The sequence below is a fragment of the Ovis aries genome, chromosome Y, assembly GCF_016772045.2.
Source record: "Ovis aries strain OAR_USU_Benz2616 breed Rambouillet chromosome Y, ARS-UI_Ramb_v3.0, whole genome shotgun sequence".
Classification (NCBI taxonomy): Eukaryota; Metazoa; Chordata; class Mammalia; order Artiodactyla; family Bovidae; genus Ovis; species Ovis aries.
In genome coordinates, this window is record NC_082741.1 from 6,595,515 (window position 1) to 6,620,781 (window position 25,267).

The 25,267-nt window shown below is 46.7% G+C and overlaps 1 long non-coding RNA gene across 1 annotated transcript; it reads right to left on the reverse strand.

The window, feature by feature from the left end:
* Window positions 1-4,021: 4,021 nt before the first annotated feature.
* On the reverse strand, window positions 4,022-25,267 carry LOC105605337 (uncharacterized). Its single transcript, XR_001025048.5, has 3 exons — window positions 25,090-25,267; window positions 10,805-10,970; window positions 4,022-6,139 (listed from the first exon to the last, which is right to left on the reverse strand). It is a non-coding gene; the product is annotated as an uncharacterized LOC105605337 (long non-coding RNA).

Consider the following 25,267-nt stretch of genomic DNA (forward strand, 5'->3'; position numbering starts at 1 on the left):
CTCCAGAGCCCGTGGCCTGCAATCAGAGAAGCCACCACAATGAGAAGCCTGCATACCCCAATGAAAAGTAGCCCCCTCTAGCCAAAACTAGAGAAAGCCTGAGTGCAGTAACCTCTGCCCAGCAAAGCTGGAGACATCGTCAGTGTGCTTTGCCACATTTACAGTGAAAAGGCCCTGGGACTCTGCAGGTCAGACCTCCACTCCAGGGTTGCCTTCTCAACAGGACCTTCTCTGTCACCTCTATGACATCTTACCTTTTCTCTTTTGTCATCTCTGTGAAATCTTGCCTTCCCCTGTTTCATCTTTCTCCATAGCACTCAGTTCAGTTCAGTTTAGTCACTCAGTCAAGTCCAACTCTTTGCGACCCCATGGACTGCAGCACACCAGGCTTCCCTGTCCATCAACAACTCCCAGAGTTTACTCAAACTCATGTCCATTGAGTCAGTGATGCCATCCAACCATCGCATCCTCTGTCGTCCCCTTCTCCTCCTGCCCCCAATCCTTCCCAGCATCAGAGTCTTCCAATGAATCAACTTTTCGCATGAGGTGGCCAAAGTACTGCAGTTTCAGCTTCAGCATCATTCCTTCCAAAGAAATCCCAGGGCTGATCTCCTTCAGAATAGACTGGTTGGATCTCCTTGCAGTCCAAGGGACTCTCAAGAGTCTTCTCCAAAACCACCATTCAAAAGCATCAATTCTTCGGTGCTCAGCTTTCTTTATAGTCCAACTCTCACATCCATACATGACTACTGGAACAACCACAGCTTTGACGACATGGACCTACACACGCAGGGCTCATGAGCTAGTGTACCTGTGCAGTTTGGAGCTATAAACCCATTGGACCATGCACTTCCTCAAAATAAAGAGTATCCATTTTGGCCACTATGCAGTCTCCTACCTCGCTGCACTTCTCCAATAAATAGTGAGTGTTGCTGTACTTCTCCAGTAAATAGTAGGTGAAGGAAAGAATGAATGAGAGTTTGATTAACAGATTAGAAATTACGAGGCAAGTTCTGTTTTCAGAAAGCTGCTGCTGCTGCTGCTGCTAAGTCACTTCAGTCGTGTCCGACTCTGTGCGATCCCACAGATGGAAGCCAACCAGGATCCCCCCTCCCTGGGATTCTCCAGGCAAGAGACTGGAGTGGGTTGCCACTTCCTTCTCCAATGTACAAAAGTGAAAAGTGAAAGTGAAGTCACTCAGCCGTGTCCGACTCCTAGCGACCCCATGGACTGCAGCCCACCAGGCTCCTCCGTCCATGGGATTTTCCAGGCAAGAGTACTGGGGTGGGGTGCCATTGCCTTGTTATAAAATCCTCACCTATAGTGTAAGTGTGTATATCAGGTGTTTTTATCATTCCATGAGTGTTACACCGTGGGCATCAGTTAGACTTATTTACTTACAAGGAACAGAGACGCCTTCTCCAACAAACTTCCACTCAAGGGAGCTTACTGGAGCAGTTCAGGAGTTAAGTCTGTGCTGTGTGTGCTAAGTCACATCAGTCCATGTCTGACTCTTCAAGACCCTAGGGACTGTAACCCACCAAGCTTCTCTCTCCTTGGGATTCTCCAGGCAAGAATACTAAAGTGGGTTTCCATGTCCTTCTCCAGGGGATCTTCCTGAGCCAGGGATCGAACCTGTGTCTCTTGGGGGTTCTTTGCCACTAGTGTCACTTGGGAAACCCAGCAGTTAAGTCTAGAGAGAGGCAAGGCTGGAATCTGGGCTCACAAACTCAACAGGACCAGGAGCTGGTCCTTCCGTCCAGTTCTCAGCTCTGCCCAACCAGCCTGACTCTCACTTCCATGCCAGACCTCCGTCTTGGTCTCCCGTGCGTGCCAGATGTTCAAGATACTTCCTCATTCAGGTCCAAGAGCAAACAATCGTTAAGGCAGCACCCCTTGTTCGTGTGTAGTTGAGAAATCTTCCAACTCTATACAGCCTGAGGGTGCAGCCCGGCCCACTGCTTGTTGTGTAAATAAAGCTTTATTGGAACATAGACGCTCCTACTCATTCACACGTTGCCCATGGCTGCTTTCATCCCACAATGGCAAACCGTTGCCCAGAGCCCTTGCATCCCAGTGACTCTGAAATACAACCATCCCTGGATCCCTGGGACCAGGCACCATAGAAGGAGCTTCGACCAGGATCCAGCCCACCCACATGTCAAACAAGAAAACAGCGGAGGGCTAAATTCCTCAACAGGAAATCAGGGTTCCATCAGGGAGAGAAGTGGGGAATCCCTGCTGGAAAGATAAACCACAAATATCCTGGATATAGTGTGTGCATAAGGATTTAAAATGTCTAAGCCCTAAAGGCAGTTTTAACTATAGAATAAAATCATTTCTTACTGAAAATTGTCAGTCAGTTCAGTCGTGTCTGACTCTTTGCAACCCCACGGACTGCAGCATGCCAGGCCTCCCTGTCCATCACCAACTCCCGGAGTTTGCTCAAACTCATGTCCATCGAGTCAATGATGCCATCCAACCATCTCATCCTCTGGTGTCTCCTTCTCATCCCGCCTTTCAATCTTCCCCAGCATCAGGGTCTTTTCAAATGAGTCCATTCTTCACATCCTGTGGCCAAAGTATTGGAGTCTCAGCTTCACCATCAGTCCTTGCAAAGAATATTCAGGACTGAGTTCCTTTAGGATGGACTGGTTGGGTCTCCTTGCAGTCCAAGGGACTCTCAAGAACCTTCTCCAACACCACAGTTCAGAAGCGTCAGTTCTTTGGCACTCAGCCTTCTTTATAGTCCAATTCTCACATCCATACATGACTACTGGAAAAACCACAACTTTGACGAGATGGAATTTCGTTGGCAAAGTAATGTCTCTGCTTTTTAATATGCTGTCTAGATTGGTCATAGCTTTCCTTCCAAGGAGCAAGCATCTTTTAATTTCATGGCTGCAGTCAACATCTGCAATGATTTTGGAGCCCCCCAAAATAAAGTCTCTCACTGCTTCCATTTTTTCCCCATTGATTTGCCATGAAATGATGGGACCGGATGCCATGATTTTAGTTTCTTGAATGTTGCCTTTTAAGCCAGCTTTTTCACTCTCCACTTCCACTTTCTTCTTTGCTTTCTGCCATAAAGGTGGAGTCATCTGCATATCTGAGGTTATTGATGTTTCTCCCAGCAATCTTGATTCTAGCTTGTGTTCCTCCAGCTTGGCATTTCTCATATAAGTTAAATAAGCAGGGTGACAATATACAGCCTTGACATACTCCTTTCCCAATTTGGAACCAATCTGTTTTTCCATGTCCAGTTCTAACTGTTGCTTCTTAACCTGCATACAGATTTCTCAGGAGGCAGATCAGGTGGTCTGGTATTCCCATCTTTTTAAGAATGTTCCAGTTTGTTGTGATCCACATAGTCAAAGGCTTTGGCATAGTCAATAATGCAGAAATAGATGTTTTCCTGGAACTCTCTTGCTTTTTCGAAGATCCAGCGGATGTTTGCCATTTGATCTCTAGTTCCTCTGCCTTTTCTAAATCCAGCTTGAACATCTGGAAGTTCACGGTTCGCATATTGCTGAAGCCTGGCTTGGAGAATTTTGAGCATGACTTTACTAGCGTGTGAGATGAGTGCAACTGTGTGGTAGTTTGAGCATTCTTTGGCATGGCCTTTCTTTGGGATTGGAATGAAAACTGACCTTTCCCAGTCCTGTGGCCACTGCTGAGTTTTCCAAATTTGCTGGCATATTGAGTGCAGCACTTTCACAGCATTATCTTGAAATAGTTTAATTTCCTTAATTTTTAAGAGCAATGAAAATTTTTAAACTCTTAATCGTGGTGGTAGTTACATGACTGCTAATTGGTTAAAATTTGTAGAACTGTAGCCAAGATTGTCCATGGGATTGCAAAGAATTGGACACGACTGAGCTACTCACTTTTTTTTTTCAGCCAAGATTGTAGATTTTATGTAAAGTTCGGGAGAGCAAATGTATTTGCCTTTGCAGACCAAGACTCAGGTCTGCCATTGCTGCGTGAAAGCAGCCACTGACAATATGTAAATGAGTAGGAGTGGCCATGTTCCAATAAAGCTTTATTTACAAAACAATCTGCAGGCCAGTTTGGACCCGAAGCCTGTATATACTTTGAAGATTTCTGGACTGCACACTTAAGAAAGAATTTTACAGCATGCAAATTGTACCTTGATAAGCAAACAAGAAAAAGGTAAAGCAGAAAAAAAAAAAAAGTACTCTGGGTTAGGGGGGAAAAAAAGCCTATGGTCCCTTCAACTTACTTAAAATGAGATTTTATCAGGAGAAGAGAGGTATTTGTATTGTTGGAAGAAGGACTTGCTAATGGTATCTGTACAACAGAATAGTCGGGTTACACGATGGCCAGAAGGGTTGCAAAAAGTTAAGCAGGGAATTTTAAACTTGACTTTTGAAGATTATCTTACACATTCACTTGAAAAATTCACCAGGACGTCTGCTCCTTACCTCTGTCCTCGACAAAGTCATGTGCAGCTGGCTGTGCCCCGAGTCAGCAGTCCAGAACTGAGCTCTTTTCATTTTATTTAGCGGGATGACTTTAAGACCCAGTGTCTTGTACTTCTAGCTTTTTATCGTTTGCTTCTTTTATGGCAAAGCCGTCTTTATCAGACAGAGACTGGTAAATAAGATCTGATCGTTTCATCCCCTTCCCTCAGTAATGGCACAAACAAAGCATCTCTGAGGCTGTCAGCCCACCGGAATTGAAAGAGAAATCAAACTGTTGGGATCCAGAAAGGGAACTCTTTCAAGAAAAAAGAAAAAAAAAATGTTTTTAAAGCAGGAGAGTTTAAAATGAGCTCTCATCAGCTGGCATTCAAACACCCAAGTGTGATGTAGGCAGAGTGACATGGGGGTGTTACTGTACTGTGGAAATGCAGGTTGTCTGAAAGTCCTACAGTCAGATTTCAGCCTCTGGATTTTTTCTTTTTAAGATGTAGAATAGACAGCAGCATTCCTCTCTGAGTGGGAGAGATGCGCTTTTCAATCAAAGGTAGCTGATGTGCAGATGAGCTGGAATTTTCCATGAAGATGTTCATTCTCCCCACCAGCATCAGGCCTTCAGAGGATAGTACGTAAAGGTACCGATTGCACCCCAGGCGGGGGACAAATAAGATGTAAGCAGCCTTCCAGCAGCTGAGAGCCCAATTAGGAAGACAGATGAAAACACAAATATTTAAGAAAGCATGTCATGTTATAGCAGAGTCTCTAAATACTTTTAACAACTCCAGGCCAATTTAATTTATGCTAGGTGCTGTTCAACATGCAAGCACTATGATTTCCCTTTGAACCAATACTACTAAAAAAATATGATCAAAAGAGTCATGCAAGAGAAAAAAAAAATTGTCATGCCTAATTCATTTTCCCCCTCTCCTAAGCCTGGTGTTATCATGGATAGTGGAGCAGAATTTTCGTTCTTAAAAAAAAAATGCCAACAAAAAATTGTTTATTGTTGCTTGATTGTTTTGTGTTTCTTTCATTGTGTGTGTTGTTTTTTTTTTCTGAAAGTAACGAGGTTAATATGACCAAGAGAGATGAGGAGTAACATAAAGAGAACATGGACCATCAGAGTTCACTTTAGTCACAGTCCTGGTCTTAGTAACCGCCAGAACATTTTAGACACAGAATTTCGATATGGTTGTAGCAACCGAGCAAGGAAGATGGAGCTAAGTTGAAAACACTCGGTCACTTTTTCCATTGAGTCATTTTGTTGAACGAGGCATAAATAGCCCCAACAATCTTTGCCCGGGACCTAGAATGGATAATTCTGAGGAATAGCTCCTACAGTTGATTAGACTTACTGTGGCACATGAGACCCTGTTTGAGGGCCTGTCAGATGGCAAGGTCACCTCAGAAGGGTCACAAAGGGCTCATGTGTCTGCAGGTTCCCAGCAACCACTCCCCAGACAGTTTGGTTCAGACAAAGGACAGACATGGGACCGGGAATATGTTCATTCATCCAGCAGACTGCATGGTACCCTCCTGTGGGCCTTCCCTGGTGGCTCAGAAGGTAGAGAGTCTGCCTGCCAAGGCAGGAGACGTGGGTTCAGTCCCTGGGTCAGGAAGATCCGCTGGAGGAGGAAATGGCAACCCATTCCAGGATTCTTGGGCTTCCCATGTGGCTCAGCTGGTAAAGAATCCCCCTGCAATGCAAGAGACCTGGGTTCAATTCTTGGGTCGGAAAGATCCCCTGGAGGAGGAAATGGCAACCCACTCCAGGATCCTTGCCTGGAGAATCCCATGGACAGAGGAGCCTAGAGGGCTACAGTCCATGGGGTCGCAAAGAGTCAGACATGACTGAACGACTGAACACGTGCACCCCTCCAATAGACAACAGGGACCAGGAGCTGTGGCTGTATGTTTTCACAATACTCCAGGTGACACTTTACCCGAAGGTTCCCAAAGCTCACCACCATTGACTCTTCAGGGCTCCCTTGACCAACCAAGAAGACTTTAGAAGGACCTGCATCTGACAGGATGCTGCCAGGAGAAGAGCAGCCTGCTGTCTAGTCGACCTGTAACCATTCCCAGTGAGCCGATCAGAATTTTGCAGAGAGGGTGCATTTGCAGTTACGTTTCATGAATTCCGTGAATGCCTTTCCATCAATTGTCATGGAGATGTTCATTTCCTAAAACGACCGCTAATCCCCCCTTCATTTGAAGTTGCCAGTTTTCCCAGGTCAGCAGAATACACCATATCCGTGTTTCTTTTTCTTGGCAAAAATAAAAACATACTCTCAGCCCAGCCAGCCTGAGAAATGTACCAGGCCCCTTGGACTGCGGTCATTGATTTGTGTTTTGACAAATGGAACAATCTCAGACCCAAATGCCTAGAAGGAAAAAGGGTTCACACAGTCACCTGAGTGCTTGCTAAGTCGCTTCAGTCGTGTCTGACTGTTGAGACCCAGTCTGCGGACTGTAGCCCACCAGGCTCCTCTATCCATGGGATTCTCCAGGCAAGAATACTGGAGTGTGTTGCCATTTCCTTCTCCAGGGGATCTTCCAGACCCAGGGATCGAACCCACATCTCTTTACTTCTCCTGCAGTAGCAGGCGGTTTCTTTACCGTTAGCACCACCTGGGAAGCCCACGTACAGTCACATAACCATGATATTTGTCAAGTCCACTGTGTGAAACACTGTTCTGAAGCAAGCCGTTAATCGAGTATGGTCTAACTTTTATAATTACAGCTCCCCTCTGTGTTCACTGTTTCTCTCCGAGTAAACGACACCAGCGTGCCTCAGTGGTCCAGCTGAATAAGAGATTTGCCTATTGCCTCCGTCTAGTCCAAGGGTTGCCCAGCTACACTCTGGTGCCTCTTTCTGTAAAATAATAATAATGCTTAATTGGAACCCAGACCTGCCCGTGCATTTAGGTGTTGTCTATCGTTGCATCCTGGCTACAATACAGCAGATTTAAATTGTTGCCAGAGAGCCCTGTGGCCCTTAAAACTTAAAATATTTACAATTGGGCCCTTTTCAGAGAAAGCTTGCCAAACCCTGATCTTGACACCAGAGACTGCCAGAGTTAGGTCTCAGCCTTATAGATGAAAATGTTACATGCTGACAGTGCAGCCATACAAGTTTGTGCAAAGAGCTGCTCTGAGTAAAAGCAACAAAAGAAATCACATAGGAGAGATCTATAGATTTTAGCCTATTTTGTTGCTGTTGTTCAGTCACTCAGTTGGGTCTGACTCTTTGTGACCCCATGAACTGCAGCACACCAGGCTTCCCTGTCCTTCACTGTCTCCCAGAGTTTGCTCCAACTCATGTCCATTGAGTCAGTGATGCCATCCAACCATCTCCTCCTCTGTCATCCCCTTCTCTCCTGCTCTTAATCTTTCCCAGCATCAGGGTCAGCTCTTTACATCAGGTGGCCAAAGGATTGGAGTTTCAGCTTCAGCAGCAGTCCTTTCAATGAATAATCAGGGTTGATTTCCTTTAGGATGGACTGGTTGGATCTCCTTGCAGCCCAAGGCACTCTCAAGAGTCTTCTCCAGCACCACCGTTTGAAAGCATCAATTCTTTGGTCTCAGCCTTCTTTATGGTCCAGCTCTCACAGCCATATATGACAACTGGAAAAACCATCAATCCTTCCACGATTTAAAATATCTTTAAAATTACAAGAACAATAAGGGAAAACATACCCAAAAAACCCAAATGGATTAATGTGCTCCATATCTAAAGAACTGTCCCAAATCTGCAGGAAAGTCAGCTGTCCCAAACCTGTGGGAAAGCCAGCTGACAGTTCAACAGAACAGACTAAAAAAGGAGCAGAGACAAATTGCCACTATACACAGCAGGAAACAAAGCTGAGAAAGAGAGAAGAGATGTGCAATCTAACTAGTGACTAGAGAAATTAAAAATATAATGAAATACTGGTTTCAGTTCGGCGGGGGCGGGGGGGAATGAGTGAAACAGTGAGTTATATCCACTTAATGAAGATACGTGAATGAAGTGTCCTTGAGCCCTGATCAATTAGTGGGGGTGGGGTGGGATTGATTCCGAAGGGCATTTGGTAGCATCTCTTAAGAGTAAACACAAGGCCCTTTGACCCCTCCTGGCTTAGACAGTAAAGAATCCACCTGCCATGCAGAAGACCCTGGTTCGATCCCTGGGTTGGGAAGATCCCCTGGAGGAAGGACTAGCAACCCACTCCAGTGTTCTTGCCTGAAGAATCCCACGGACAGTGGAGCCTGTCAGGCTACGGTCCACGGGGTCACAAAGAGTCGGACATGACTGAGCACGCATGCAGGACAAGGCACCCACCACTGGTTGCTCCCGAAGGTGCCCTCAAGGACCAAGGCAGGCCCCCTGGGTCAGATGGAATCCTCCCTGTCGGCATAGCTAACGACCTAAGCCTGGGACACGCAGCCCTCCAGGTCCACTGCTGAGCAGGGCCAGCGGCTCGGGTGCGAGAGCAGACGGCTGCCTCAGAAGGGAAGCAGAAGTGATGGATGAGCCGTGTCCATGACAACCGCTGGCTTCAACTCCTCAACTCCAGCTGCTGCAGAGACCAGCCGCACACCTCTGTCCTGACTTAATTACCCGACCGGATGCTCTCTGCTTCCAGTGCAATTTGGAATGACGTTTCTGTTGCCTTCACAGACATGAACATCCTGTGTTCACTTCTACACAGCCCTACACAGACAAGAACAGGAAAATGTAGGAAAATAAACACATACGATTCACAACATCAGGTGGAAAAGCGTTCCATCTTTGTCATAATCGGAGGAGCACAAATTTCTTTAAAAGGGGCTGTTTCGTTTGTTTTAATTCAGTGGCATCTGGGTGTGTGTGTGTGTGTGTGTGTGTGTGTGTGTGTGTGTGTGTGTGTGTGTCTCCCCTGACACTGCAGTTCTCAACTTCAGGATGGTGGAAGGGTAACACAGTTTATTCTCCTTTAGTATTTAGGTCCTAAACGTTTAGCAATGAAAATCTATTACTTCTATATTTACAGAGTATTCCCCTTCATTTAAAAAAATAATTAAAACTTACAAGAAATCAAGTGTGATATATTTACAACCCAGACACTAAGATGCATGTCTGTCATGCTTAGTCACTCAGTCGTGCCCAACTCTTTGCAACACCATGGACTATAGCCCACCAGGCTCTTCGGTCCATGGGATTTCCCCAGGCCAGAATCCTGGAGTGGGGTGCCATTTTCTTTTCCAGGGGATCTTCCCCAACCCAGGGATTGAACTTGGATCTCCTGCATTGCAGGCAGATTCTTTACCATCTGAGCCACCAGGGAAGCCCAAACATTAAGATATAGTCAAAGGATGCCAAGCCATTTGATCCCTCAAAGGGATAAACTGAGCAAAGGCAAGGATGATGTCATGATTTAGAGCATATTGTGTTTGATCTCTTAGCAGGCCTTAAATACAGGGTATTTATTACTAATCTGGGCTGAACAGGCCTGCCATTAGCATGATGAAATCATACATTTTGAGCACTTGAGTGTATTAGATCCTGATGACTAGTGTGGTATGTGCAATCATGCTCACCACTACTCCACGACCTTCCTTGCTGTTGTTGTTGCTCACTCAGTCACGTCTTGAGTCTTTGTAACCCCATGGACCGCAGCACACCAGGCTTCCCTGACCATCACTGTCTCCTGGAGCTTGCTCAAACCCATGTCCGTTGAGTCGGTAATGGCATGCAACCATCTCATCCTCTGTCATCCCCTTCTCCTCCCACCTTCAGTCTTTCCCAGCATCAGGGTCTTTTCTAATGAGTATCTCTTTGCATCAGATGGGCAAAGTATTGGAGTTTCAGCTTCAGCATCAGTCCTTTCAATGAAAACCCAGGACTGATCTTCTTTAGGATGGACTGGCTGGATCTCCTTGCAGTCCAAGAGTCTCTCCAGAGTCCTCCTACACCACAGTTTAAAAGCATCAATTCTTTGGCACTCAGCTTTCTTTATAGTACAACTCTCACATCCATATACAACTATTCGAAAAACCACAGCTTTGACTAGACAGACCTTTGTCGGCAAAGTCATGTCTCTGCTTTTGAATATGCTGTCTGGGTTGGTCATAGTTTTTCTTTCAAGGAGCAAGTGTCTTTTCATTTCATGGCTGCAGTCACCATCTGCAGTGATTTTGGAGCCCAGGGAAATAAAGTCCGTCACTGTTTCCATTGTCTCCCCATCTCTTTGCCATGGGGAAGGATTAAACATCCCCACCCAGCTGAACTTGGGTCTGGCCACGTGACATGTCTCCCCCATGAAGATGAGAAATGTAACATGTCAGGGGAGACTTGACGGCAAGGTTGTCATTTCCCCCCTACCCTCCTCATCTCCACCTACCTTGGTCCCCATGTGGCTACAGCATCAGGGGCTTCGGGCCAACTTGCAGTGACACGTTGCAAACAAATGCTGCTTTGTCAGTCCCTGGGGTCGTCGGTGACTGCACCATCTCGCAAGCTCCCCTCACGGATATGGTGGAAACCCAGGGAAAGCCACCACGGAGGATCTTTGGAAAGAAAAGGAAGTTTGCACAGGCTTCCTGGATTGCACAACACATGTTAACTCCTTTGACCTACTGTTCTGTTCTCCAGCTATTTTTACACACTGTAATTATTCTTTGTGATATTTCACTAACTTAGCAAGAGGTCATCCAGCTTTTCTGAGCCTGACTAACACACAAGTGAGGGGAACGTCTTGGCGGCCTCAGAAGGTTTAATATTTCTAGCACAGCTCACACTCCACTAAATGACACTGCTATCATCATCTTCAAGCACAAAGAAGGCCACATTTCTGTAATACATTACCCAACTCTTGTGTCCCTCAGTGACCTACTCCCACCCCCAGGCTCAGAAATAGAAGAGAAGGCAGCAAGAACCAGCTGCAAGTAACTTTTCCCAGATTCACTCTACGCCAGCTCTAAGACGAGTGTGAGAAGCTTCAATCCTTTGGGCACCTGATGCAAAGAACGGACTGCTTGGAAAAGACTCTGATGCTGGGAAAGACTGAAGGCAGGAAGAGAAGGGGACGGCAGAGGATGAGATGGTTGGATGGCATCACCAACTCAATGGACATGAGTTTGAGCAAGCTCCAGGAGTTGGTGATGGACAAGGAGGCCTGGTGTGCTGCGGTTCATGGGGTTGCAAAGAGTCGGACGCGACTGAGCAACTGAACTGAACTGGATACACACAAGTATGCATACTATCTTCACTGAAGCAGTGCACACACGTGCACACCTATACACACACCACCTACAGTGGAGTAATGCACACACACAGAAGAAGTGCCACAAGAAGTATCTGTATCAAATTGAAATGAAATTTGTGTATTGCTATGACTTCTCAAAAAAAAAAAAAAAAAAAAAAGCCTTTCTGGGCTTCCCTGGGCTCTGTGGTAAAGAGTGCACCTACCAGTACAGGAGACACGGGTTCGATCCCTGGTCCTGGAAGAATGCTCGTGCCAAGGAGCAACTAAGCCCGTGCAACACAGCTGTGGAGCCTGTGCTCCGGGGCCCAGGAGCCACAGCTGCTGACCCCACGCACTGTAAGCACTGAAGCCTGTGAGCCCGTGAGCCTGTGTGCCACAGCAAGAGAAGCCACAGCAACGAAAAGCCTTTACGCCACAAGTAGCCAAAAGCTCTCGAGGCAGTGAAGATCCAGCAGGGCCAAAAACACATAAATAGGTAAAATTTTTAAACACCTTTCTTCCCAAACCAGTAACGTCAGGGGCTTTGTCTTAGATGTTGAGGTAAATATTTGAGGGTTGCTCAGTGAATTTCGGAGCTTCCCTGGGGGCTCAGCTGGTAAAGAAACTGCCTGCAAAGCAGAAGACACTGGTTCGATCCCTGGGAAGATCCACTGGAGAAGGGATAGGCTACCCACTCCAGTATTCTTGGGCTTCCCTCGTGGCTCAGCTGGTAAAGAATCCACCCGCAATGCAGGAGAACTGGGTTCCACCCCTGGGGTTTGGAGGATTCCCCTGGAGAAGGGAAAGGCTACCCACTCCAGTATTCTGGCCTGGAGAATTTCATGGACTGCATAGTCCTTGGAGTCGCAAAGAGTTGGACACGACTGAGCAACTTTCACTTCACTTTCAGTGAATTTCTGCTGCCATAAAATGTTCAGCAGACTTGAGCCTTGACTTAAATAGGTAAACCACGATGTTTTATCAACCCAGAATTTCTCTGTGGTCAGGTGAGCTTTGGAGTAATATTTGTATAATTGCATCACAGTAATGCCGTGCAGTGCCATTATTGCCCAAGATATTCGTCTTCGACAAGTTAAACGCTGTGTATTCTGGCTGAAACATGAGACTAGGCAAAGCAGAGTAATATCGAAAACATCAAGTCTGTATTGTAGTTCTTTCAAGCACGTCACATGTAGCAGCTTTTGGGGTGGGTGGAAATCTGCCTTTTAATAGTGATGGGCACCAAAAGGGGGCTTCCCTGGTGGCTCAGCAGTGAAGAGTCCACCTACAATGCAATAGATCCAGGAGACATGGGTTCAATCCCTTGTTTGGGAAAGATTTCCTGGAGGAGGACCCAGCAACCCATTCCAGTATTCTTCCCCGGAGAATCCCATGGACAGAGGAGCCTGGTGGGCTGTATAGTCCATAGCGTCACAAAGAATCAGATACCACTGAAGTGACTTAGCATGTGCCCACGCACGCACGCCAAAAGCACTCCCACTGGCCAATTAATTTGAGCATCCAAAAAATAATAAAAAGCCCCTGGCAGTCCAATGCTTAGGAGTCCACACTTTCAGTGCTCAGGGCTGGGGTTCAATCCCTTGTCAGGGAACTAAGATCCTGCCAGCCTCAAGGTATGGCAAAAAAAAAAATAGTAATAACTATATGCTAGTTGATTATAACACATACAATCAGAAAAAAAAAAACTAACAACAACAATTACAAAAAACCCCATGAGTCTATAATGATGTGCAAAAGTTGGGGTACAGAAGTCAAGCTTTCTTAGAAGACTTTCAGCTCAGAATTTGCAGAAGACTTGACACACAATGTTAATGGGTCATTCATATGTTAATAAATCTGGTGGGGGCGAATGAAAAAATGATTTAGGAAAGAAATGATTAGTAATCAAACCATTCTGTCACCATTAAGGCAGTACTTCCAACAGGAGTAGTGAGGGGGTAGGTGTGACCAGATCTTCAGAGTCCCCAAATCTGACCCATCTGCCCTCCCCCATTAACCATCACTTACACAGGAAAGGAAGTGCCCACTTGTCAAGGGTATTGAGTGGGCATAGCCCTAACCAACTAACCAAGGTCAGCCAGAGCAATGCAAGGTCATCTGGAGCATCAGATCCTCGTGTTGTAACTGTGAAAGGGACACAGTAACACCTCTGCAGCATTCTTGCCAAAAAACGTCCAGCCAGCATGGAGTCACACAGAAATGAGCAAACAGACAGAGAGCCTGGGACACTTACAGAAGACTACCAGCCAGCACTCCTCAGCAACGTCAGACTAAAGGCAGACAGACTGCTCTAGGTTAAAAGAGATTAGAAGTCATGCTTTGTAACAGTGCTTTGGAACTATGGCGTTGGAGAAGACTCTTGAGGGCAGGAGGAGAAAGGGACGACAGAGGATGAGATGGTTGGATGGCATCACCGACTCAACGGACATGGGTTTAGGTAGACTCCAGGAGTTGGTGATGGACAGGGAGGCCTGGCGTGCTGCAGTCCATGGGGTCGCAAAGAGTCGGACACGACTGAGGGACTGAACTGAACTGAGTGAAGTTGTAGCCAAATGCAGGGCAGGATTCTTAAGTGGATCTCATATTTTTTAAAGGCTCCAGAAGTACATTCTGTGCTGACGCCAGAAACTCCTGGCAGCTACTGAGTGGACAGAGGGGTCAGAGCAGGTTTGGTGGCCTCCCACTGCCGTGGAGACTCCCTGCATTAGAGAGGCAAGGGGCAGGTCTGGGGACAGGCTGCCTTGGTGGTGGCATGTGGGCAAGGCTGAGGCAACCTTCCAGGTGAGCCCCCTGGCATTGACATGCAGGCAATGCACCCAGGGCAGCTGAAACAGACACGGCGGCCCTGAAACCCATTAGGGTCCCATTAAGGGAAAGAACCCTCTGGCTAAGTCCCTTTGAGCTCCTCTAGCAAAGTACCATACACGGGGCAGCTTGTAAAAACAGACATGTATTTCTCAGTGTTCTGGAGGCTGAGACATCCAAGATCAAGGTGCCTGCAGATTTGCTCTCTGGTGAGGACCTTTTCCCCGATTCATAGAAAGCAGCATCTCCCTGTTTCCTCATGTTGACAAGAGAGGAGAGGGGACTCTGTAGGGTCTCTCTTGCTAACTTGCTTCAGTCATGTCTTTGCAACCCTATGGACCGTAGCCCACCAGGCTCCTCTCTCTGTGGAATTCTCCAGGCAGGAATACTGGAGTGGGTTTTACTGCAGGGTCTCTCTTACAGGGGCGCTAATCCCATTCACCAGGGCCCCACCCTCAGGGTGTAATTAGCAGTCAAAGGCTCCACCTCCAAATACCTGCATTCAGTATGTTGTATTCCTGCAGGGGGACTTCCCAGGTGGCTCAGCAGTAGAGAAAGTGTCAATCTCTCAGTCCTATCTGACGCTTTGGGACCCCACGGACTGTAGCCTGCCAGACTCCTCTGTCCATGGGATTCTCCAGGCAAGAATACTAGTGCTGTGTGCCCTGAGTTGCTCAGTCAGGGACTGGTCCTGGGCCTCTCACATCGGCAGGCAGATTCTTTACCCACTGAGCCACTAAAGAACCTGCCTGCCAATGCAGGAGTCTCAGGAGACTTGGGTTTGAGGCCTGAGTCGGGAAGATTCCCCTGGAGAAGGAAATGGCAACCCACTCCAGTATTCTTGCCTGGAGAACCCCATGGACAGAGGAGCCTGGTGGGCTACGGTCCATGGGGCTGTAAACGGTCAAACAACGACTGAAGCAACTTAGCATGCACGCATATCTGGGGTAGCTTACCACATTCCCTCTATCAAATCCTGGCATTGTTTCGTTAGTAGCAGCTATCTCAAAAAAAGACCCCACCGACAATTTCTAAAAGGCAACCAAGGATTTAGAACTTAGAAGCCAAGAATACTGGAGTGGGTAGCCTATCCCTCCTCCAGGGGGATCTTCCCGACCCAGGAATCAAACCAGGGTCTCCTGCATTGCAGGTAGATTCTTTACCAACCAAGCTATCCAGGAAGACTTCAGAACTTACTAGACGGATCATTTGGAAATCATCAGATGGATGATTTGTGCCTCAATCTACATTATTTGGAAAGCAGGATTTTTTTTTTTTTTTTAATTTTGCTCGTTCATTCTTGGCTGTGCTATTTGTTGCAACACAAGGGCTTCTCGCTGGGGAGGCTTCACTGGTTTCAGAGCACCGGCTAGACTTTCAGGCTCAGTAGTTGCAACACAGGGGCTCTAGAGCTCATGGGTTTCAGTCGCTGTGGCACACAGGCTTAGTTGCTCTTAGGCAAGTGGGATCGTCAAGGACCAGGGATCAAAACGTATGTCCCCTGCCTTGGCAGGTGGAATCCTAACTCCTGGGCCACCTGGGAAGTTCAGAAAGCAGTTTCAATGATCCATGGTTTAGTGAGGGCGTAAAATGGAATATTTTAAAAGTTACATTCATTTATACTACCAAGTATTTTGCGCTTTATATGCCAGTAGATTTTGCATTTTATTATTAGTCAGTGTGTAATTTTGATAGCGAAATAAAATACATAAACATCCTAAATTAAGTTCCCAAGACACAGTAGCATCCACGGAATTTCGCTTACTTCTCTCTTCCAGGCAAATAAGGAGATTTTCAACAAAGTGATGAAAACCAAGTATTAGTTGCTCAGTCGCGTCCGACTTTTTCCAACGCCATGGATGGTATGTAGTCCGCCAGGCTCCTCCGTCCATGGGATTCTCTAGGCAAAAATACTGGAGTGGGTTGCCATTTCCTCCTCCAAGGGACCTTCCAGTCTGTACATAAATAACCAAGAGCTGCCCCTAGATAAGGCGCTCTTGTGCAAGCCCTTCGCTGGGATTCCCCCAAGGTTGTCAACTCTCACAAGCTGAGAAGTGCAGCCCATCACCCCTAACTTAGTCCCACAGCAGTCCCTCCGGGCTACTTAAACCAGTGTTGCCATTGCAGCGAAATCACATTTCCATTTCTGAGGCAGCGCCCAGAGAGACAATAACCATGGAAATGGAAATTCAAGCTAAGAACTGACACTTTGGCCCCATTCACATACTACAAAACCAAAGGAACAGAAATTATTTCCAGGTTCCCCCAGCGCTGAAAAGGAGAGCATGTAACAGGTGATAAATCAAACTCTGATTTATAAATGTCTTGGGTTTACCCTTTCGAGAAGGAATATTTAATTCCAGAACTACTCCTAAGCACCGCCCACCGCCCCCCCACCTCACCTTGGCAGTAAAAGAAATATATAAAGCGCCTCATTTATGGACCAATCACAACGAATCGCTCTCACCCCATTTCACCTCCCCAGAGTATATCTGCGCCTGTCAGTGGTTTTCTTGGTTTTTTTTTTTTTTTAATGTGATCCAGAAAGCTTGTACATTTCAGGATATTTCCCAATCATGTGGAAGTCAGTTCTTAGAAAGTTACCTCATGCCAGGCTCTCACTAGATAAAACATTTTAATTGGGTGAGAAAATGGGATTTACTACTTGTGCGGCTCTTTGTAAAAAAAAAAAGAAATTCCTTTGGCTTTATCAGTGTGACAGCTCCCATTTCTGGTGTTTCGTGCCTTTGCCATCTGTCAGATAGATTTGCAGTGTCTCACGTGGACTGTGGGTGAAGCGTATGCCCTGACCCTCTTGCAGCATCTGGGACAAAATTCTTACCCCAGGTCCTCCTTGGTACTTCCGTGGTGGCGCAGCTGGTAAAGAATCTGCCTGCCAATGCAGGAGACCCAGGTTCGATCCCTTGGTGGGGAAGATCCCCTGGAGAAGGGAATGACTACCCACTGCAGGATTCTTGCCTGGAGAGTCCCATGGACAGAGGAGCCTGGCGGGCTATACAGTCCATAGGGTCGCGGAAAGTTGGACATGATTTGTAACTAAATAGCAACAGCAACAACAAGCCCTCGTTGCTTCTGCAGAATAAAGCACAGGCCATCTGAACTTCCCTGGGCGGGGGGAGTCCAGACACAAGACCTCCCCCACCCAGCTCCCCCCCGCCCCAAGAGTCACCTTATCCGTGGTTTATCCTCTCCTTCACTTAAACAAAAAAAAAATCAATAAACTGTCAGCCATTTCATATTTAGTACTCCAACCACCTTTGGGAAAAGTAAATTCTCCACTTACAAATATTTTCTCCCTCTGTCCAAGTCATAGGACTGAGTCGTGGAGACGGTGGTTTGGTCGCTCAATCGTGTCCGATTCTTTGTGACCCCCATGGACCATAGCCCCGCCAGGCTCCTCTGTCCACGGGATGCTCCAGGCAGGAATACTGGAGTGGGTTGCCATTTCCTTCTCCAGAGAAGAGTCATGTAGATATTCCACTTAAATGTACAAATAAAACCCCCAGGTGTCTCAAGCAGAAGTCAGCAGACCACACCCTTGGGCCAAAGAAACCCTGCCTATTGCTACAAATAAAGTTTTATTGGCACTCAGCTACACCTATTTGTATTATATTGTTCTCAGAGGCTACAAGGGCCAAGTTGAGAATTTTCAGCAGAGATCCTGTCCATCATGAGCCCACAAGAGTCACTCTCCAGCCCTTAACAGAAAAACGTCTGCCCATCCCTGCTTTAAAGCCTTGTGATCTAACAGAAATATAACGCAAACCACATGTGTAATTCTAAATGATTTAAAATGAAAAATGAAAAAGAAACAATTCTAACAATCCATTTTAGCTCAGTAGATGACGAAATAGTATGATTTCAACATATGACCTAATACTAAAGTTACTTTGGTGGCTCAGACAGTAAAGAATCTGCCTGCAATGTGGGAGACCTGGGTTCGATCCCTGGGTCGGCAAGATTCCCTGGAGGAGGAAATGGCAAACCGTTCCGGTATTCTTGCCTGGAGAATCCCATGGATGGAGGAGCCTGGCAGGCTACGTTCCGTGGAGTCACAAAGAGTCGGACACGACTGACCCACTAAGCACAGCACAGCACAAAGTTGTTAATGGGAAACTTTTTTTTCTTCCTTCATGTTTAAGTCAGAAACCTGGGGTCTTTTTATTTTTCTTCATACAAAGCCTTAGAAGTCAAACTCATGTAACCACTGAGAGGAGCCACAGTTGAGTAGCTTGCTAGTCGCTTGTGCCAAGCGGCTACCACACTGGGGCCTGTAGGTCTAAAAGGTGTGATAAGCGAGAGGCAGAAAGGAGATAAAGAGTGAGTTTTCGGCTGGGATTTTCCAGGCAAGAATACTGGAGTGGATTGCCAGGCCCTGGGAGCTTCCCAACCCAGGGATCCAACCCAGGTCTCCTGCATTGCAGCTGGATTCTCTACCGTCTGAGCATCAGGGAAGCCCTCTTTGGGATGGACATAATATTAAAACATCATTCGCTGTGCGTCCAAAATGCAAAAGTAACTGGGTGTCCTGGACTTTATCCACCCCTGAATTCTGTTTGTTAAAAATGCAAGTTGGAGACAGCAAAAGGCGGGTGTTCTGTAGGATGTTTTCCACTCCGATTGGTTGCCTTAACTCGTTATTTTTCACTGATTCTGCAAATCGCTGGGATGCACACACTCACTTGTGGGGCCCTAAATGGGAAACCTTAAAAAAGAAGGGTTAGCTTTGCGGTGGGAAACTAAGATAACGCCTGGCGGAAGAGATAGGAGCGTGGTCTATGTTACAGTTTTTGATTGGCTCTCTTGATTTCCATGCACATGGACAGCGCGTGATCACCATAGACTCCTGTTATAATGAAGGCACAGGATGATTTGACCTTTAACACAATTGGTGCAACTATGGCACATGACAATTTGACCTTTAACGTGATTGGTGCAACTATGGAAAGTCCCTCGCAAAACCCCCCTGCTTGCCTATATAAACCTAGAGTTTGTGGCAATAAAGCGGAACTGCTTAGATGGAACGCCTGTCATGTCTGTCTGTCTCTCACTCGCCAAGGGCCTCGGTTGGCGGACAGCAGGTTCACCTCTCCTCGGGACCCCTCGGCTTTGCTGAGGGAAGTTCCACTGCCTCTCTCTTTCTGCGGAGCACCCCCCGCACTCACTGGCCTGGGAAATCACTTAAAGCTACATTTATAAGGCCCAAGAGCTCCCAGGGGTCACACCAGAGGTCAGGCTGCCGCCCTTCAGCAAGGGTCGGCCGTGACATCACCAACCAGGAAGTGGTCACGTTGAAATGCAGAAGCAATCTTCCTTTCAAGAAGGTTTTGCTTTTAAAAAAAAAAAGTGTGTTTTCCCACTAAGGCACTAGAAACAGGGACTTCCCTCATGGTCCAGTGACGACTACTCCATACTCTTAATGCAGGGAACCAGAGTTCGATCCCTGGTCAGGGAACTAGATACCACGTGCTACAGCTAAGACTTCTGCCGCAATTAAAGATCCCACTGGTGCTGCAACTGAGACCTGATTCAGTCAAATAAAGTTTTGTGTTTTTTTTTTTCAAGAAGAAAGAGTCCACACAACAAGTAACTTTTCTTACTCCTGTTTGGGGAGAAAGACACACCAATGGTCTCCTTGCGGCTTCCAGGCAAAGGAGGACCGTCCTTCCTGGAAGCACTGAAGGGTTCACTATTAGGGAACCCGTCGTGAGATGACCAGAGTCGTTCTTAGAACTTGAGAGCTGTCTGGAAATTCACGTAAAAATCCAAGTTGCAGAAACCAAGCCCGGTGTTCCGTTTCCCATAGTCAGAAAATTCCCAAGTGTTCTCTCATTGCCGGGCAGTTCAGAGCCCGGGATGAAGGTCGAGTTGTGTGGCGCTGAGCGAGAGGACCTCTCTGTTCGGTGGTAGGGTATTCAGCAGAAGGATGAATCAGTTGGCGAGGGCAGCATGATCAAAGCTGTCTACACTTCGAACGAGGAGGAGGAGTAAAGCCCAAAAACGAAGGAGAAAATGATCTAGGGATGGCCGCAATTAACGCAATCTTTTTTCTTTTTGCTCATCATGAAAAATCATTCAAGAGAAACTTTCTCACAGAAGGAACAGAAAACCTTTGTGCTATTTTTTTTTTCAAAGTAATTTATTGCTGAGCTCAAGATTCAAAGCACTTCAGCTCTCTGTTATTTAATGATCACTCAAAAAAGATGTTTCTGTGCAGAACGAGGGCTATCTTTCCGTTGGAACAAACTTTTTTTTTTTTTAATTGCATGCACGTTACTGGGTCCAAATGAACATCAGAATCCAGGAGAAGACTGAAATAACTCCACCCCCATCTGGGGTGCTCAGGGTTCCACTTGCTATTTCGACTTCTTAGCCGCAGTCACAAGTAAAGGCACCAGGAGGACTTGAAAGGTGTCCAGAATTCCACAGACACTCAAGTTCTCACAGGCTCTCCGTCTGGATGGGTACCATGATTCAGTCTTATTTTCCTGATATCTTGCCCACTTTATCTTGAGATTCTTTTATCCAACCAGCCAGAAAGTTCACTCCAAAATAGGAAGCACAAAAATGCCCTGAAAAAAAAAAAAAACAGCCTGCACCTGGTCCTTAGAATTACAAACTAGTTTTTTTTTTTTTCTTCTTTCTACCAGGAGGACATCAAGAAAATAGTCCATCAAATTCTCAAATGTGTTATTGGACATAAAGACTTCTTTCTCTCATAGATTAAAAAAAAAAAAAAAAGACTGCCAAGTGTCTGCAGTTTCAAGGCAGTTTTAAGTTATGCTATATCCATTCTTGAATTCCTCACGAAGGTGAAATAAAATCACTGCTAAAGTACTTAGTGCCTCTGAACTGTACTGTTAAAGACGGCGAAAATGGTAAATTTAGGGTTCTATACATTTTACTATGATAAATTTCAAAATAGAGATACAAAAATGAAATAAAACCAAATGGCCATAAAATGTCATCTATTACACAGTTTTGACGGCGGGTCCTGTTTACATTCCTGGCACCTACCAGATGCCAAATGTGTTTTTCCTCAATGACCTGAAATTGTTTCCCGTACTAAGGACATTCGTTTGGTCCAACTGCCTATTTTGTCCTACATGTGAACAGGACTGTAATTTACATACGCTATGAAAATCCAGGATCAGCTAGACCATTCACATCACGGTCCAGTTATTTCGCCCTGCGGTACAGGCAACCAGAATTTCATGTCAATATTACCGTAATAACCAGTTTCATCTTCGAATTCCACAGCCACCCTCGAATTTCCCCTTCTCTGTTGAAAGTCATCAATCGTTTCTGTGTGTAATGGGAAATTGCAGTTGATATTTTCATAAGCAATCAAATTCTTTAATGCAGATTTTTGTTGTTTTTTCCCTACTGCGGTTGTTTATAGTCACTAACAAGTAGCTTACGTGTAGCTGTATTTTGACTTTAAACATTCCATATAAAATTTCACACGTTTCCTGTCAGCCGTACAGAGGGCTGGCTTTGGGGACGGCTTTCAGCTGCGCTCTCTGTTAGTTGTGGGTCTGCATTTGGCAGTCTGTGGACCTGGAGAGATGTGAAGGAGTCCACAGCGAAGGAGGGCGTTGCAGAACAGAGATTTAGTAAGACATGGGGACAGGGGTGGGGAGGGGAAGGACTCAGAAAGGGGCAGGAACGTGGGTCATCAGTAGAGCAGGTAAGCCTGCAGAGGCTAGGGAAGGTGGTCCAGGCCAAGCGGCGTAGGTCGTACCCAGAACAGACGCGGGTACCACTGAATGATTTTCAGCAAGGACGCATGTATCAGGGTACATGAAAGTGAAAGCATTAGCTGCTCAGTCGCATCCAACTCTCAGTTCAGTCGCTCAGTCGTGTCCGACTCTTTGTGACCCCCACGGACTGCAGCAGGCAAGCTTCCCTGTCCATCACCAACTCCTGGAGCTTGCTAAAACTCATGAGCATCAAGTTGGTGATGCCATCCAACCATCTCATCCTCTGTCATCCCCTTCTCCTCCCACCTTCAATCTTCCCCGGCACCAGGGTCTTTTCAAATGAGTCAGTTCTTCGATTCAGGTGGCCAAAGGATTGGAGTTTCAGCTTCAGCATCAGTCCTTCCAAAGGATATTCAGGATTGATTTCTTTTAGGATGGACTGGTTGGTTCTCCTTGCAGTCCAAGGGACTCTCAAGAGTCTTCTCCAACACCACAGTTCCAAAGCATCAATTCTTCAGCACTCAGCTTTCTTTATGGTCCAACTTTCACATCCATACATGATGACTGGAAAAACCCTAGCTTTGACTGTACGGACCTTTGTCGGCAAAATGACGTTTCTCGATTTTTGACAATAATCCAAATGAGAAGTGAAATGACCCATGAATGGGGCAGGGATGCAGAAGGTGAGGTTATCAAGGCAACATCGTTTCACAGACATCGTCACTGTTATGCTCCGAGCCCGTATCTCCGAACCGACCGAGAGAGCAAGTCCACCACAGTAATGCAAAAACAAGACGGGAGTTTATCTCTAGCGCTCTAGGGCCCAAGTCTCATCCCACACAAGGGAATCTGACAAGAGCCCTGAACAAAGGAGTATGGCGGCTTATATACAGGCAGTTCTTTGTCTCAGTTACAGGAGTAGCTGGCGTTACATGATTGGCCAGGCAGGATGAGCGCATATCCTGTCTCTTTCTGGCAAACATGACTCAGGTCCTAGAGACCACCGTTTGGTCCCTAACAGTCACCCTTAGGGTGGGGAGTGGGAACCAAGGATGGAGCTACCCAGTAGGAGAGAGGGCTCAGCAGGGAGGTGTTACTGGAGAAGGAAGGGCAACCGGACCCAGAGATGGTGGGGATGATGTATGTGGATGAAGGTGAGCGTCAGCATGGCCAAGGTAAGACATGAGTGGCTTTCTACCTGCTGACACTCTCATCCACGTGAAGGGGAGCTCAGCAGGGGCTGGGGGCCAGCAGTGGGGGCTGGGGTCGGACCGGAAAGCCACACAGGGGCTCACAGCATCGCCTGCTCTCGGGAGGGCCCAGCTCAGGGTGGAAGACTGTGATCCGGGGTAACCTGAATTCACCCGGTTGTGCAATTTGTCTGAGAACAGCCATCGCCAGCTTGGATGGGGACCAAGGACCACAGATGGCTTCCACCAAGAGCGGTACGACCCGTTTCAGTGTGTTTCCAACAGGAGCTCTGTTGGACTGATCGACTTCAATAAATTCTCTACTATAAACATCAGGTACAAAAAAAAAAAAAAAAAAACAAAAAACCTCCCTAATGGATACATTGTGGCACTGTCATCTGCTGAAGGCTCTGATAGCAGTTGAGTGAATGAGCTATATATAGCTAGGCAGAGAGGAAGGTCCAGCTGAACCGCCTGATACATGCAGGATCTGCAAGGTACAGGCAGTGCGAAACATGAACGCAAAATGTATCCTGTATAAGGGCTGCAGACGGAGAAACACTGCAGAGATGATGGTCCCCCAGTCAAAAGAGCCGTAACATCTGCTGGGGAAAAAGGGGTGGTGATAACAGTTTTCTCCTTCATGAATTTTTGTTTTTGTCGGGGGAAGTGGGTTACACGGCTTGTGGGATCTCAGTTTCCCCGACCAGGGATTGAACCTGTGTCCTCAGCAGTGAAACCGCAGAGTCCTAACCTCTAGACCACCAGGGAATTCCCTAATTGTAGCTATTTCTGTTATTTAGTAAAATATACGTATCTTGGAGGCATTTTTATGTCCGTAGATAATACATCCTGATGCTGCTGCTGCTGCTAACTCACTTCAGTCGTATCCAACTCTGTGCAACCCCATAGACGGCAGCCCACCAGGCTCCGCCATCCCTGGGATTCTCCAGGCAAGAACACTGGAGTGGGTTGCCATTTCCTTCTCCAATGCATGAAAGTGAAGAGTGAAAGTGAAGTCACTCAGTCGTTCAGTCGTGTCCAACTCTTAGCGACCCCATGGATTGCAGCCCACCAGGCTCCTCCATCCATGGGATTTTCCAGGCAAAAGTACTGGAGTGGGGTGCCATTGCCTTCTCCAGGGGATCTTCCCAACCCAGGGATCGAACATTGCAGGCAGACTCTTTATCAGCTGAGCCACCAGAGAAGCCCAAGAATACTGGAGTCGGTAGCCTTTCCCTTCTCCAGGGGATCTTCCCGACCCAGGGATTGAACCCAGGTCTCCTGCATTGCAGGCAGATTCTTTACCAGCTGAGCCATCAGGGAAGCCCAGTATCATTGTAATTCTCTACCAAAAAAAAAAAAAGAGGTTAGTATTCTAATAAACCAGGATTTTTTTTTTTTCCACAATGGCAAGCCTTAGCAACACACATCAAATTGTGCTTAATAAAAAGGGAAGTGCATAGTTCATGTGTGGCCTTCAGGCTTGGCAAGCTCCAGGTGCTGAAAGACTGTATTTCTCTCTCCGCTCCTTGACTCCATGCTTTTCAGTGCCTCAGTTTCGTCTTCAGTCTCAAGTACTGATAAAGATGGATTTATAAACAAGCACATTGTGGTGGGGGGTAGGGGAGCGGTGGTGGTTAGAAATTCGGGTAAAAGCCCACCTCCGCCTGTCTCTAGATCGAGAGTCACAGACTCTTACCTGACCAGTCGCTGTAGCCGAGGAATTTGAAATGTTTGTTTGGCCAGGCCTGGTTTCCATAGAGTACAGCACTTGACAGTAACTGCCAGATGTTCCTTAAAGAAAACTTGACTCCTTTTAACCCCGAGACGCGGAGTGGACACAGGAGCAAGCAGAACCCACCTGTGTCCTCTGCAAA